The sequence below is a fragment of the Jaculus jaculus genome, chromosome 2 (assembly GCF_020740685.1).
Source record: "Jaculus jaculus isolate mJacJac1 chromosome 2, mJacJac1.mat.Y.cur, whole genome shotgun sequence".
NCBI lineage: Eukaryota > Metazoa > Chordata > Mammalia > Rodentia > Dipodidae > Jaculus > Jaculus jaculus.
Window position 1 is genome coordinate 201,499,018 of NC_059103.1, and position 12,707 is coordinate 201,511,724.

The 12,707-nt window shown below is 38.5% G+C and overlaps 1 pseudogene; it reads right to left on the reverse strand.

Annotated features, from left to right (window-relative positions):
• Positions 1–11,163: 11,163 nt before the first annotated feature.
• On the reverse strand, positions 11,164–12,111 carry LOC101596215 (annotated as a pseudogene).
• Positions 12,112–12,707: the final 596 nt, after the last annotated feature.

The window sequence follows — 12,707 nt, forward strand, 5'->3', positions numbered from 1 at the left end:
ACAATCATGAAATATCATGATATTTCATAAAATTATTAATTCATTTACAAGACATACCGATCTAAGCCCTATTAAGTAGCACTAAAAAGACTTAAAAGGGGCTTGAGAGAGGGCTTAGCAGTTTGTGCATTTGCCTGTGAAGCCTGAGGAGCCTGGTTTGATTATCAGGTACCCATGTAAGCCAGATCCACAAGGTGGCGCATGCATCTGGAGGGTTTTTTGGGTTTTGTTTTTTGTTTTTTTCAGTGCCTAGAGGTCCCAGGGTGCCTATTCTTTCTTTTTCTGCCTGTACATTCTTTCTCTCAAAAAAATAAATACAATATTTTAATACAGTAATTAAATACAATATTTTAAAAAGCTTAAAATTATGTAAATTCTAAAACCCTAGATATGAGAAAACAAACCCATAAATACATTTGGATATTTATATAATGTTCTTGTAATAATTGCTAAAATTGGCACATAAAATAAATAGTAAATAATAAATATATTAACTATTGAAAAAAAAACAGTAATAATGCTCAGAAATATTTTTCATATTCACACACAGAAAAGATGGCTACATCTTTTAGTGTACACAGGCCCCTTTGTAACGTCTTGATCTCATAGAAAAATGAATGTAAAATCAGACTCAGAAAGTAACTTGTGCACAATTTACTGAAGTCCAAAAGAAGGCACTGGGACTCATAACCTGGAGAACCCACAGCTGTTGAAGGGAAGAAGATGAAGAGGAGAGAATATAACATTTTTAAATACAGCCTGGAGACCAGGCAGGCAACCAGGAGCAGTGGGTCCTAGAGCCTTTAGTCTCTGTATGTTTTCATTAAAAGCATGTTAAATAGCCCTCTTCTCAAGATCGCATAGCTTTGGGTGCCAAAGTAGTGCCCGGTTTTCAGAACAAAGCAGCAATATTTTCCATTATTGTTGTCTTTATTATGACACATTTCATATGTAATCATCATGTGTCGGTACCCTCTTTTCCCTCTTCCCTGTTCTCATTACACTGGGGACCCTCATCAGTGGGGTTGCAAGTATCTCCCATGGGTTTATGGGTTATGAATTGTGTGAGCAGAAGTCAGCTTTTTGGGGGGAGTGGGAAGGAATGTCTTTGGGCATAATGTCTCAACCTGTGGCACTTAACAATTGCCCACCTCCTTCTTCAGCAAAATTGCCTGAGCCATGGCAGGTGAATTTTATGTTTACTTCAATGATTAGCTCTTAGAAGCTTCTGGATTTCAGCTTTGGTAAATGTTGAGTATCCTCAGGGTTTGTCTCCTTCACCCTGGTGCTGATTATCAGGTTCATCATGGAAGCAGCACTCTTGTTTATCTCCCCAATTCTGAGGGGTAGTTTATCTCCTTGGGTCTCCCTACCTTCTGAAAAAGAAGTTTATAATCTCCAATGTAGCGTGAAGTCAGCATAGCTTAACTAGGAAAAGCATTATTAATTTGGAAAGAATTTGATGTATTTAAACCTTCTTTTAGCCAAAGACTAGTGAAAGCTTGACACTGGAGAGCATAATCTTTGTCTCCATAGGATTCTGATCTGGTTCCCAATTCCAGATATGGGTTCGTTTACACTAAGTAGATGTCTTTGTCAATCAGAAAGCTATTAGTTACCTACCAAGGCTGTGTGCCACTATTTCACTTTCCCCCAGTAGCTCATTTACACTTTCCAGCACTAGATGGGCTAACTTTCTAGGGACGGCTCTCTTCCGGATTCCAACCAGGTCTCTCCTCTCAGGAGCATATGGTGTCTTCAGCAGTAGGGTCTTAGCTTTTTCCTCAAGTGTGCAATCAAGTGCTTTTACAGATGCCTGTTTTGTTTTGAGAACCTTGCAGATCAGAATCAAAATTAATAATAATAATAATAATAATAATAATAATAAGCTTAGGCATCATCCCACCCTCTGCAGGTCCCTTCTTTTCAGATGCCCCCCCCCCTTACTCCTTTTCAGGGTTATATCTTTTTGTCTATCTCTAAGAATGAAAGTTATTATGGTAACAGTTCATTTTGGATTTGGTTTTGCATTTGTCTTTTTCCCTCCTGTTTACCTCCCCCAAAATCCTTCTGTACTATTGTTTCAGTGTTGAGTTGCCTATCAGATACGTCAGCAACTCAAGCCTATCCAAATTAGGAACTGCAGATAAGTGAGACCATATGACATCTGTCTTTCTGTGATTATGTGAGTTTTCTGAGTATGCTTCAAGTGTCAAGTCTGTCCATTTTTCTACAAATTTTGTGGTATCATTTTTTTTTTCTTATTGCTGAGTAGAATTCCATTGTGTAAATGTACCACAACTGCATTATCCATTTATCCAATAATGGAAATCTGGGTTTATTCTAGTTCTTAAGTTTAATGAATTGAGCAGCTATAAACATGTTTGAGCAAATATCTCTGTAGTGAAGCAGGCAGCGTTTAGGACAAATGTCCAGTAAGGGGATAACTGGGACTTTTGGTATCTCTATATTCATCTTTTTCAGGAGTCTCCATATTAATTTCCATAGTGGAAACGTTTAGTGTGTTTGATTTTTTAATGGTTTTCATCCTTACTGAAGTGAGCTGCAATCTCATAGTTGTTTTAATTTGCATTTCCCTAATGGTTAAAGATGCTAAGCATTTTCTTAAGTATTAGCCATTTGTATTTCTTACTCTGAGAACAGCTATTCAATTTTCTTCCCCATTTTTGGAGTGGGTTGTTTGATTTTATTGTTGTTCTTTTTTGATTTTGGATATTTGGCATATGTCAGTGATATAGTTGGAATTTTTTTCTCCCATTAAGTGGGTAATCTATTGGCTGTATATATTGTATGTTTGTCTGTGTAAAAGCTTTTCAGCTTCATGAGATTCCATTGGTTAAGTGAAAGTTTAATTTCCTTGGCTACTGGGATTTTGTTCAGGAAGTATTACCTTACTCCTGTATCATAGAGTGGTATTCCTATTTTCTTTTCCAGAAGGCAAAGAGGTTCAAGTCTCATATTGATGTCTTTAATCCATTTGGACTTGATTTTTTTGTGTATAGTGAGAAGAGTGGGTCTAGTTTCATTTTTCTACATATGATTATCAAATTTGTCTAGCATCACTGACTGAAGATGCTATCTTTTCTCCAGTCTACATTATTGGCATCTTTGTCAAAGATCATGTTGCTGTAGTTAACTTGAGCTGAGGTCAGAGTCTTCAATTCTGTTCCATTAGTCTCTGTTTCTTTTTTGTTTATTTTTATTTATTCATTTGAGAGCAACAGACAGAGAAAGAAAGAGGCAGAGAGAGAGAATGGGCACTCCAAGGCCTTCAGCCCCTGCAAACGAACTACAGACATGTGCGCCTCCTTGTGCATCTGGCTAACATGGGTCCTGGGGAATCGAGCCTCCAACCAGGGTCCTTAGGCTTCAAAGGCAAGTGCTAAACCACTAATCCATCTCTCCAGCCCTGTTTCTTTTTTCCTTCCTTCCTTCCTTCCTTCCTTCCTTCCTTCCTTCCTTCCTTCCTTCCTTTCTTTCTTTCTTCCTTTCTTTCTTTCTTTTTAAATGCCAGTACCATGCTTTTTTGTTGTTGTTACTATGGCTTTGTAATATAGCTTTAGGTCAGTATGGTGATACCTTCAGAATTGTCTTTTTTGCTGAGGATATGTTTAGTTATCTGATGCCTGCTCCAATTCCATGTGAATATTAAGATCATATTTTCTATCTTTGTGAACAATGCTCCTGGAGGGTGTTTTTTTTTGGCATTGAATTAAATCTGTATATTTCTTTTGGTAGAATTACCATTTTCACAATATTATTTCTACCTATCCAGGAACATGGGAGGTCTTTCCGTCTTCTCAGGTCCTCCTTAATTTCTTTCTGGAGGGTTTTTTTTTTTTTTTTAATGTTGTCATTAGGAAGGATTTTCTCATACTTGGCTACTGTTTTCCTAAGGTATTTATATTTTTGTTGGTATTGAAAATGGGACAGCCTCTGTGTTTTTTTTTCTGTGCATTTATCCATTGAATATAGAAAGACTATTGATTTTTGTGTATTAATTTTGTATCCTGCCACTTTACTGAAGGAAAATAGCTTTTGAAGTTTTGAGATTGAGACTTTCAGGTTACTTATGTATAGGATCATGTCATATGCAAATAGGGCTAACTTGATTTCTTCTTTTCCAATCTGTATTTCTTTAATCTCTTTTTACTGTCTATTGCTTGGGATAGGACTTTTAGTATTATGTCGAAAAGCAGTGGTAAGAGTGGGTGCCCCTGTTTTGTTCTAAATCTCAATGGGAACTCCTTGAGTCTTTCCCAATTAAGTACTATTTGGGCTTTAGGTGCTTTATATGTAGCCTTAATTGTGCTGAGACATAAACCCTCCATGTCACTCTCTCCAGTGTTTTGATCACAAAGTGGTGGTGGATTTTGTTAAAGGCCTTCTATGCATCAGTTGAGATGAGCATGTGGTTCTTGCGATTAGGCTTATTTATGTGGTGTATTATGTTGATAGATTTCCATATGTTGCACCATCTCTACATCCCTGGGATGAAACCTATTTGATCAAGGTTGATGATGCTTTTGATATGTTCTTGGATTCATTGGGGATATAGGCTTATAGTTTTCTTCTTGTACCTCTGCCTGGTTTTGGTATTAGGGTAATGGTAGCTTCATAATATGAGTTGTGGAAGATTCTCTGCTCTCTGATTATGTGAAATTGCTTGTGAAACATTGGTTTTACTTCTTGACTGGATGTTTGATATAATTCAGCTGAGAAGGTATTGAGTCCTGGGCTTTATCCTTGGGAGAGGTTTTTTGTTACCTTTTCAATCTTGATGAATGTGGTAGCTTTATTAAAGAGATCAATCTGCTCTAAGGTTAGTTTTGGTAGGTGGTTTATGGCTAGGAAGTTATCCATTTCTCCCAGATTATTCAATTTTGTAGAGTAGCGGTTTTGGAAGTATGTCCTGATGATTCTTCCAATTTTAATTATGTCTATTGTAATCTCTCCTTTTGCATTTCTGATTTTTAAAATTTGATACTTCTCTTTTTTTTTTTTTTTTTGCTTGATCAAATTGGTCAGGGGTTTATCAATCTTGTTTATTGCATCAAAGAACCAGATCTTTGTTTCAATTTTTAATTTATTTTCTTAGTTTCCAATGCATTAATTTCTCCTTTGATCTTGATTATTTCTTTCCATTTTGAGCTCTTGTAATTATATTCTGTTTCTTTTTTTTCCCAACACCTTTATATAGGCAGTTAGGTTGTTAATTTGGGATCTGTCTTTGACAGGAAAGCATTAAGTGCTATATATTTTCCCCTTAGGATTGCCATCTTTATGTCCCATAAGTTTGGGTAATTTGTGTTTTCATAAGCATTCAATTCTAGGGCCTTTCAATATCTTTTCTTGATTTTGTCCAGAGTCCATTCATTGTTTAAAAGTGTGTTTTTCAGTATGCAAGAACTGGTGGGGCTCCTGATGTGTCCCTTATTGTTAATTTCTAGATTTAAAGCATTGTGATCAGATATGATGCAGGAAGTTACTTCAATTTTCCTGAATTTTTGGAGGCATGCTTTATGACCTAATATATGATCCATTTAGGAGAAGTTTCCATAGCTTGTTAAGAAGAATGTGTATACTGTAGAAATGGGGTGTAAAGTTTTATAGATATCGGTTAGTTCTAGTTGATCTATGGTATTGTTGAACTCTATTGTTTTAAATTTATTTTATTTTATTTATTTATTTATTTTTGTTTTTTCAAGGTAGGGTTTCACTCTAGCTCAGGCTGACCTGGAATTTACTATGTAATCTCAGGGTGGCCTTGAACTCATGTTGATCCTCCTACTTCTTCCTTCCAAGTGCTGGGATTAAAGGCATGCTCCACCATGCCCAGCTTCTGAAGTCTAATTATTTCTCCATTGATTTTTCTGCTTGTATGATCTGTCTATTAATGATAGTGGAGAATTGAAGTCCCCAACTATGATTGTGTTGGTGTTTATTTCTGTTTTGCTGTCAAGTAGGTTTTGTTTTATAAAGTGTAGTATACTTGTGTATAGTATATGTAGATTCATTATTGTTATATTCTCATGTTGTATCATTCCTTTGATAAGTAAGAAGTAGCCTGCTTTGTCTGTTTTTATTACTTTTGGTTTGAAATGTATTTCATCAGTTATTAATGTAGTGTGTAAATGTAACAAACATCAGTTTGTTTCTTGTCTCCATTTACTTGGAATATCATTTCAACACTGTGGAGTTTACTGTCTTTAGTGGTGAGGTGGGTTTACTGAAGACAGCACATAGAAGGACCCATTTTTCTGATCCACTCTGTTAACATGTGTTTTTATGGATGAGTTAAGACCACTACTGTTTAAGTTTATAACTGTGAAGTTGACTCAATCCCTGACATTAAGGGGTGCTTTATGGGATTTGGTATTTTCCGTGTTTTATACATTTTTGAGTCTGCTCTACATTTGGTTATTGTGATCTTCTTCTTGTAGGCTCTTGAGATTGTTTGTTTGACTCTTCTGTATGGATTATCCCCTGAAATATTCTCTGTAGGCTTGGCTTTATGTTCATATAATCATAGAGTTGACTTTTTTCATGGAAAGTTTTCCTTCATCTATTATGAGGGATAGTTTTTCTGGGTACAATAGCTTTGGTTGGAAACCATAGCTTTTTAGACCTTAAAGTAATACATTCCAGGCCCTCCTGGCTTTCAGAATTTCCATTGAGAAAACTCAGATAATTCTTATGGGATAGTCTTTGTAGTGATTTCTCTCTTGCTGCTTTTAGCACTCTCTCTTTGTTTTCATTATTAAGAGTTTTAATTATGATGTGCCTTGAACAGTTTCTTCATTGCTTCTGTCTGTTTGGTGAACTATGAGTTTTTTTTTTTTTTTTTTATATTTATTTTCATCTAGATGGGCCTCTCTTTTGAGAGATTGGCAACATTTTTTTCAAAAAAAAATATTTTCTATGCCTCTGTCCTGGATTTCCTCTCCTTCTGGTATATTGACCAGGATATTTGGTCATTTTATGGTATCCCCCAGAGTTCCCTCATATTCTGTTCTTTAAGTTGAGGACCCAGAGGCTATTCAATCAGGCAAAATATTAACTATTATTTATTTAGTCTTGTTGTCAGCTAAAAGTTGATCTTAATGGCCTACAACTCAGGATGCATCTAAGCTATGAAAGACTAATGACTATTTTAGTTACTGTTTTGAGCATTGTGGAAAGAAAAAAACAATGGCTATAACTTGAAACCAAATCATAATACTATGAAGAACAATATTATGGACTCCAGTGATAATGTACCATTTGTCTTTGGCCAAAACTGAGGCTACACACATCAAAATCACTTTCAGTTAAAAATGCTTATCTCCTTTAAGCTATCCTGACCTCCCTCTCCATTGGAAAATCTTTTATGGTTTGGTTTGTTTTTGTTTTTCCTTTTTCAGAAAGGTCATGATGACAGACATGGAGCACACTCAAAATGTACCAAGGCAGTAATCCAGAAGCTGATGAGGGTGCAACACTGAAGGAGATGTAAGTCACACCCACCAAGGCTTAGGGAATTTTGAGCAAGAGGGGGCAGAATGAGTGTTAGAGCCACAGGGTAGGACAGAATAGCCTGAGGCCTGACCCTCCCTCACAATGACTGGCTGCTGCTCTCACAACTAATAACCCATAACCCATAACCCCATGGTCAGTAGTAGCAATCCCACTGAGAATGGCCCTAAGTTGACTGGGTAAATGAAGAGAGGAAATAATGGCACCAACACAAGATGTGTCCATAAAAGTTTATACTTAATAAAAAAAAATAATAACTGTGAAATAAGGCACTGTGCTATGGCATCTGTTCTTTATTCTGTCTTCTGTCTGTTTCCTCATGGGGTGATATCAGTGGTCCATGTCATGTGACTGGATGATACCTCTGGTTTACATCTGTGTCATTTATGATGCTATCATAAAGAATTGCCCAAGGATGCAGGGATAAAAACATAAACCCACTGTGAATCAACATGTGAATATTTAAAAGAAATAAAATCTTACAAGATACATTTTTTCATTAAAATATAATAAAGATAGAAATAACAGAAATCTATCTGTAAACCTCTTAAATGTTTGGAAATACAAGACCAAAGCTATAAGATATAGGCCATGCAAGAAATAGAAATTTATGAAATATTAAAAATAATCATGAAAGACACATGTCAAAAGTTTTAGTAAATGGATCAATTATCTTTTCATTGCCTGGCCAAAATACCTGACCCCCAAGGTTATGGATGAAAAGGGTTTATTTCCAGATTATAGTTTTGAGGGGGAGTTTCATCGTGGTCCTTAATCACAAATACATGACTATATGTGGAACATTTTCCATTCAAATCACCACAGTAAAACCAATGCATTTGGTTAAAAAAATTTAAAGTTTTAAAATCTCATATTTACAAAGAAATACATTTCATGGTCAATTACTCAAGATTCAAATTTTATTTTTTTTTATTTTTATTTATCTACAAGTAGAAACAAAGAAGAGGGAGAGAAGAAAAATGGGCACAACATAGGCCTCTAGCCTGGAGAATCAAACCCCAGTTGTCAGGCCTCCAGGCAAATAATTTAACTACTGGGCCAGGTCTCCAATCATTCATTTTTTTTTTTTTTATAAATCATGGAAAATTAATTTAAAGTTAGCATTATCAATTTACCTGGTTAACTAAAATAACGCAAAACTTCTCAAATATAAAAAGTGATTAATCAGTAGAGAATATGTGTACCTTCAAAGAACAATTGTAAAACACCATGAGAATTTTATTTCTTTGTTTCTCAGAACTCACATAATACAGTCACATTTATGCATTGAAAAAACAATTAATTATGTTTATTAAAGAAGCCTTACATTTATCAAAAAAAAAAAAAGAGTCCAGTTGAAAATCTACCAAGAAAGGAAGTACCAGCCATATTGGTTTTACTGATTAATGCAAACAGTTAAAGGGCAACAATGTTGGCCCTTGCTACCTCATTTGGCATCAGAGGCCAGGGTATAGTTTCAAATTATTTCATGGTTGCCTTACAACAAAAGGATAATCTTTAAAGGAAAAGAGTACCATTTACCACTTTTTCTCATTAATATAGATTTAAAAAAATCACAAATAAATGTAAGGTGATCATTAAAGGAATAGAAATAAATAAAAATGTGGTGACTGATGAGACTAACTCAACCAGTTTAGCCAACACTCAACAACGACTAGGTGGAAATTCCCTTATTTATAGATTTAAAAAATGAAGAACCAAATTGCAATTACAATAAAGAAAGACCTAAACTTTTTCAAAAAAAATTAAGTTCATTCCAGATAAAAGCCCTTAGAAAAATTAGAATTGAATTTTTTTTTCAGCTTAATAAAGACATGTGTAAGAAATATAGTTACTGTCATATATAATATGAAAAACTGGGTACCTTAGCTCCAAGATTGAGAAATTGAGAATAATGCAAACTCTGCTGCTCTGAGTTAGTGCTTATATTAAGCATGTTACTGGAGATCCTCTCAGTGCAAGGAGACTCCACTCTCCTTGCATAAAGAAAGTACAAGACTAGAAACGAATCAATAGAAGAAATGTAGCTGTGTTTCTGACAGACGACGTGGAAACAAAAAGATCCAGGAAAACAATGGCCTATTTAGACTATATGTTTGAGGTTTTTGTATCTTAAAATAAAAAGGCCAAAAAGTCAACACCTAAATTCCTACTTATTTCTTATTGGGAATTTTATTCAGAAGTTGCTTTTGATTTGGTTTGGCAGCTTTTTAGATTTGGTATTGTGATGGTCAGGGGGTACTCATCCTGCTCTCTGGCATGAAGCCCGTAAATGTTCTGTTGTGGGACAAGGAATTTATTTATCATTCTCCATCTCCATTTCTCAGCACATGATATGGGAATACTGGCAAAATTTACTAATGCGGATGTGGGAAGATTTAAATGAAATAAGAAGCTAAAAGCTTCTATGTCTAAGTCCAAGGTTGAAAAACATAGTAATTAAATCAAAATACAGCATGCCACATTGGCTTCCAATTTTCTGTTTTGCCCAACTGTCATATCCTCCCAGAGAAGCAGCTCTGAGGGGGGCTCTAGGGTCTGAAGGACAGGGGAAAAAAAAAAAAACTGCTTGTGCTGAACTTCACTTCCTCAGTTGTTTATTTTTCTGTTTTCTTTTTTCTTTTTCTTTTCTTTTTCTTTTTCTTTTTTCTTTTTTTTTTTTTTTAATTTGTGTTTGGAGGGAGAGGTCCCTGGCACACCCTTTCCCAGAAATGCCCATCATGGAAGGAGGTAGCAGAGGTCCAGGTTGTGGGAAGCATAGGCCCCTGTTAGCTACCAGAGAAAAAAGACACCTTCCTTCCAGGGCAGATCCTTTAGGTTTGTCTGCCTCAGTGGCCCAGTAACCTCCCCTCTTGGCTGCCTGTTCAGCTTTTGGAGGAGGGGTGATCTGCAGGGGCTCAGGACAGAGCAGGGGTCAGGGACTGGAGGCCTTCAGACAGCCCAGTGGGTAGTACATTCAAGTGTGAGGTGAACCATTTAATGGGAGGGGACTGCACCCTCCCCCATCACTGTCCCCCACCACTGAGCCTCTGAGCCTGGGGACAGCGGCTGCTGGCTGGGCCTGGCCGGTGGGTTTCTCAGAGAGTCTGTGGATTGACACTGGTTCTTTTCTTAAAAAAAAAAAAAAGTAATAATAATAATTTTAAAAAGCAGCATGTCACGCACATGGTACCATGTGGCCTAGTTGTTGAAGTCCTGGCAGCCAGCTGAGCTGCCATCCCAGGTGGGGGACAGGGGTAAGGGTGGGTGGGTGGGTGAGCTTGGTCTGGGGTGACCTCCTTCTGCCACTTGGGTGCAGCTATTGGCAGACTTGCTTGTTCCAGCAGATGTCAAAGCCAGGTCAGAGCGGAGGGCAGGACAGGAGCAAGAGTTCCCCTGACATGATATCACTTAAGATGGCAGCAACATCATGGGTAGACAGGGGTGATTGGAGGCAGCGGGGACATGGTGTATAAAAAAAAAAAAAAAAAGTGTCCAAGTACCCATAGCAAAGAGGGCTGTGACAGGGTGTTGGAGCTTCTCCAGAGTGAGAGTGGGCACGGGCCGGGCAGGGGCTTCATTTGGTTTCCTGGTGCTGTCCGTGCGTCACGCAGTAGCTGGAGGTGACTAGCTGCGGGAGCGCATGGTGTGGGTTGGGATAGACACGGGTGAGGCCAGGGAGATGGCAGGGCCGCCCGTGGTGAACTGGCTGTTGACCGCATAGTGGGCACTCGAGCCGCCACCACTGCCACTCTGGGTACCTGAGGAGCCTTGGACCATCCCTGTGCTCGTTATGGAGCCCATCCGGGAGTGGGTGAGTTGACAATCCCTGTGTTGGCTAAAAGAATCAGGTTGTTGTGGTCCACGCTGGAGCCGCCAGAAAGAACATTGCTCTCAGAGCATAGGCGCTGGGCATCCCGGCTACAGCTGAGGCTGTAGGTGCTGCCTGGGTTCCACAGGTTCTCAGAGGGACGTGTGTGGTGTGCGGCAGGTAGGGGCGAGGGCCCGGTGCCTGTGTACCTGAAGACGGGGATCTTCAGATCCAGCAGGTTACTGCACTTGGAGCCTGTCTGGTCCACCTGGGCCTCAATGCTGATGTCATAGTTCTGTCTTTTTTTGGCAATAAGCAGACATGTCCCTGAGAGCGTGTCCCCCGCCTTGGCGAACAGTGGCGATGGGAATAAGGCACCAGACCTGGTACCAGTGTATCAGGGGCTCCGTCCGGGCCGTGGACAGCCACACGGTCATGATGGAGCCAATGAATGCAACATCAAACCAGAAAGCCAGGCCGTATACCAGCCCTAAATTCGGCGTGTGGAATTTGAATGGGATTTCTATCCTGTTCAAGTCTCCTTTGGTTTCTAAGAAGTTCACTGTATGCTTGACAGATTTGACCATCAGGATCTGGATGACAAACGTGTCCACCACAGGCTGCCAGAAATACTCATCCACAGCTGCACCTCGGAGGGCGGGCAGGTCTACTCCATGGAAGGATGGCTGGTACCAGAAGTTGGCCTTGGTGAACTGCACCATGTAGAGCTGTTCATCTGAGACGGGTGCGATCCTGCTCTGCATAAGGACACCATAGTTCTTCCTTCTTTAGTCATTCCTGGTACATGAGGTGTGGGCAGCCACCTGGAGACTCTGGCCAGCCTGCGGTGTGCCTATTGTGCTCCAGATCTATAAGAGAAGTCAGTATTCTCTGAAAATACTACAATGAGGATCAATTTGCCATGCCAGCTTCATGCTGGGTATGGTAGAGGAAGTGAATTAAAATTGGTATCATTTTATTTTTTCTTATACTGACTGGGTGCTATGTGAGACTTTGCACCACCCAATTGTTTCTTCTTAATGGATAGTAACACTAAATTTATGTATACACATGCATACATGTGAGTGCATACACCTGAACTCACTCCCTCTTGCCCCTCTCTCCAGGCTTTCGATTTAGGAGATGGAGTTGCAGTAAGTGTTGTATTCAATAATTGCCCTTCTTCACTCTTCCCACTATAAGTATTTTGCTTTATGTTATCCTTTCTTTTAGTATGACCTCAATTAAAGACTTTTCATCAGTGTCTACCATACCTGAGTGTTAGGAGACTGGGATAGAAGCCACAATTCCGACCGCAGAATCATTATGCATAAATAATCTGCTTCCTCTTCTTAGCAGC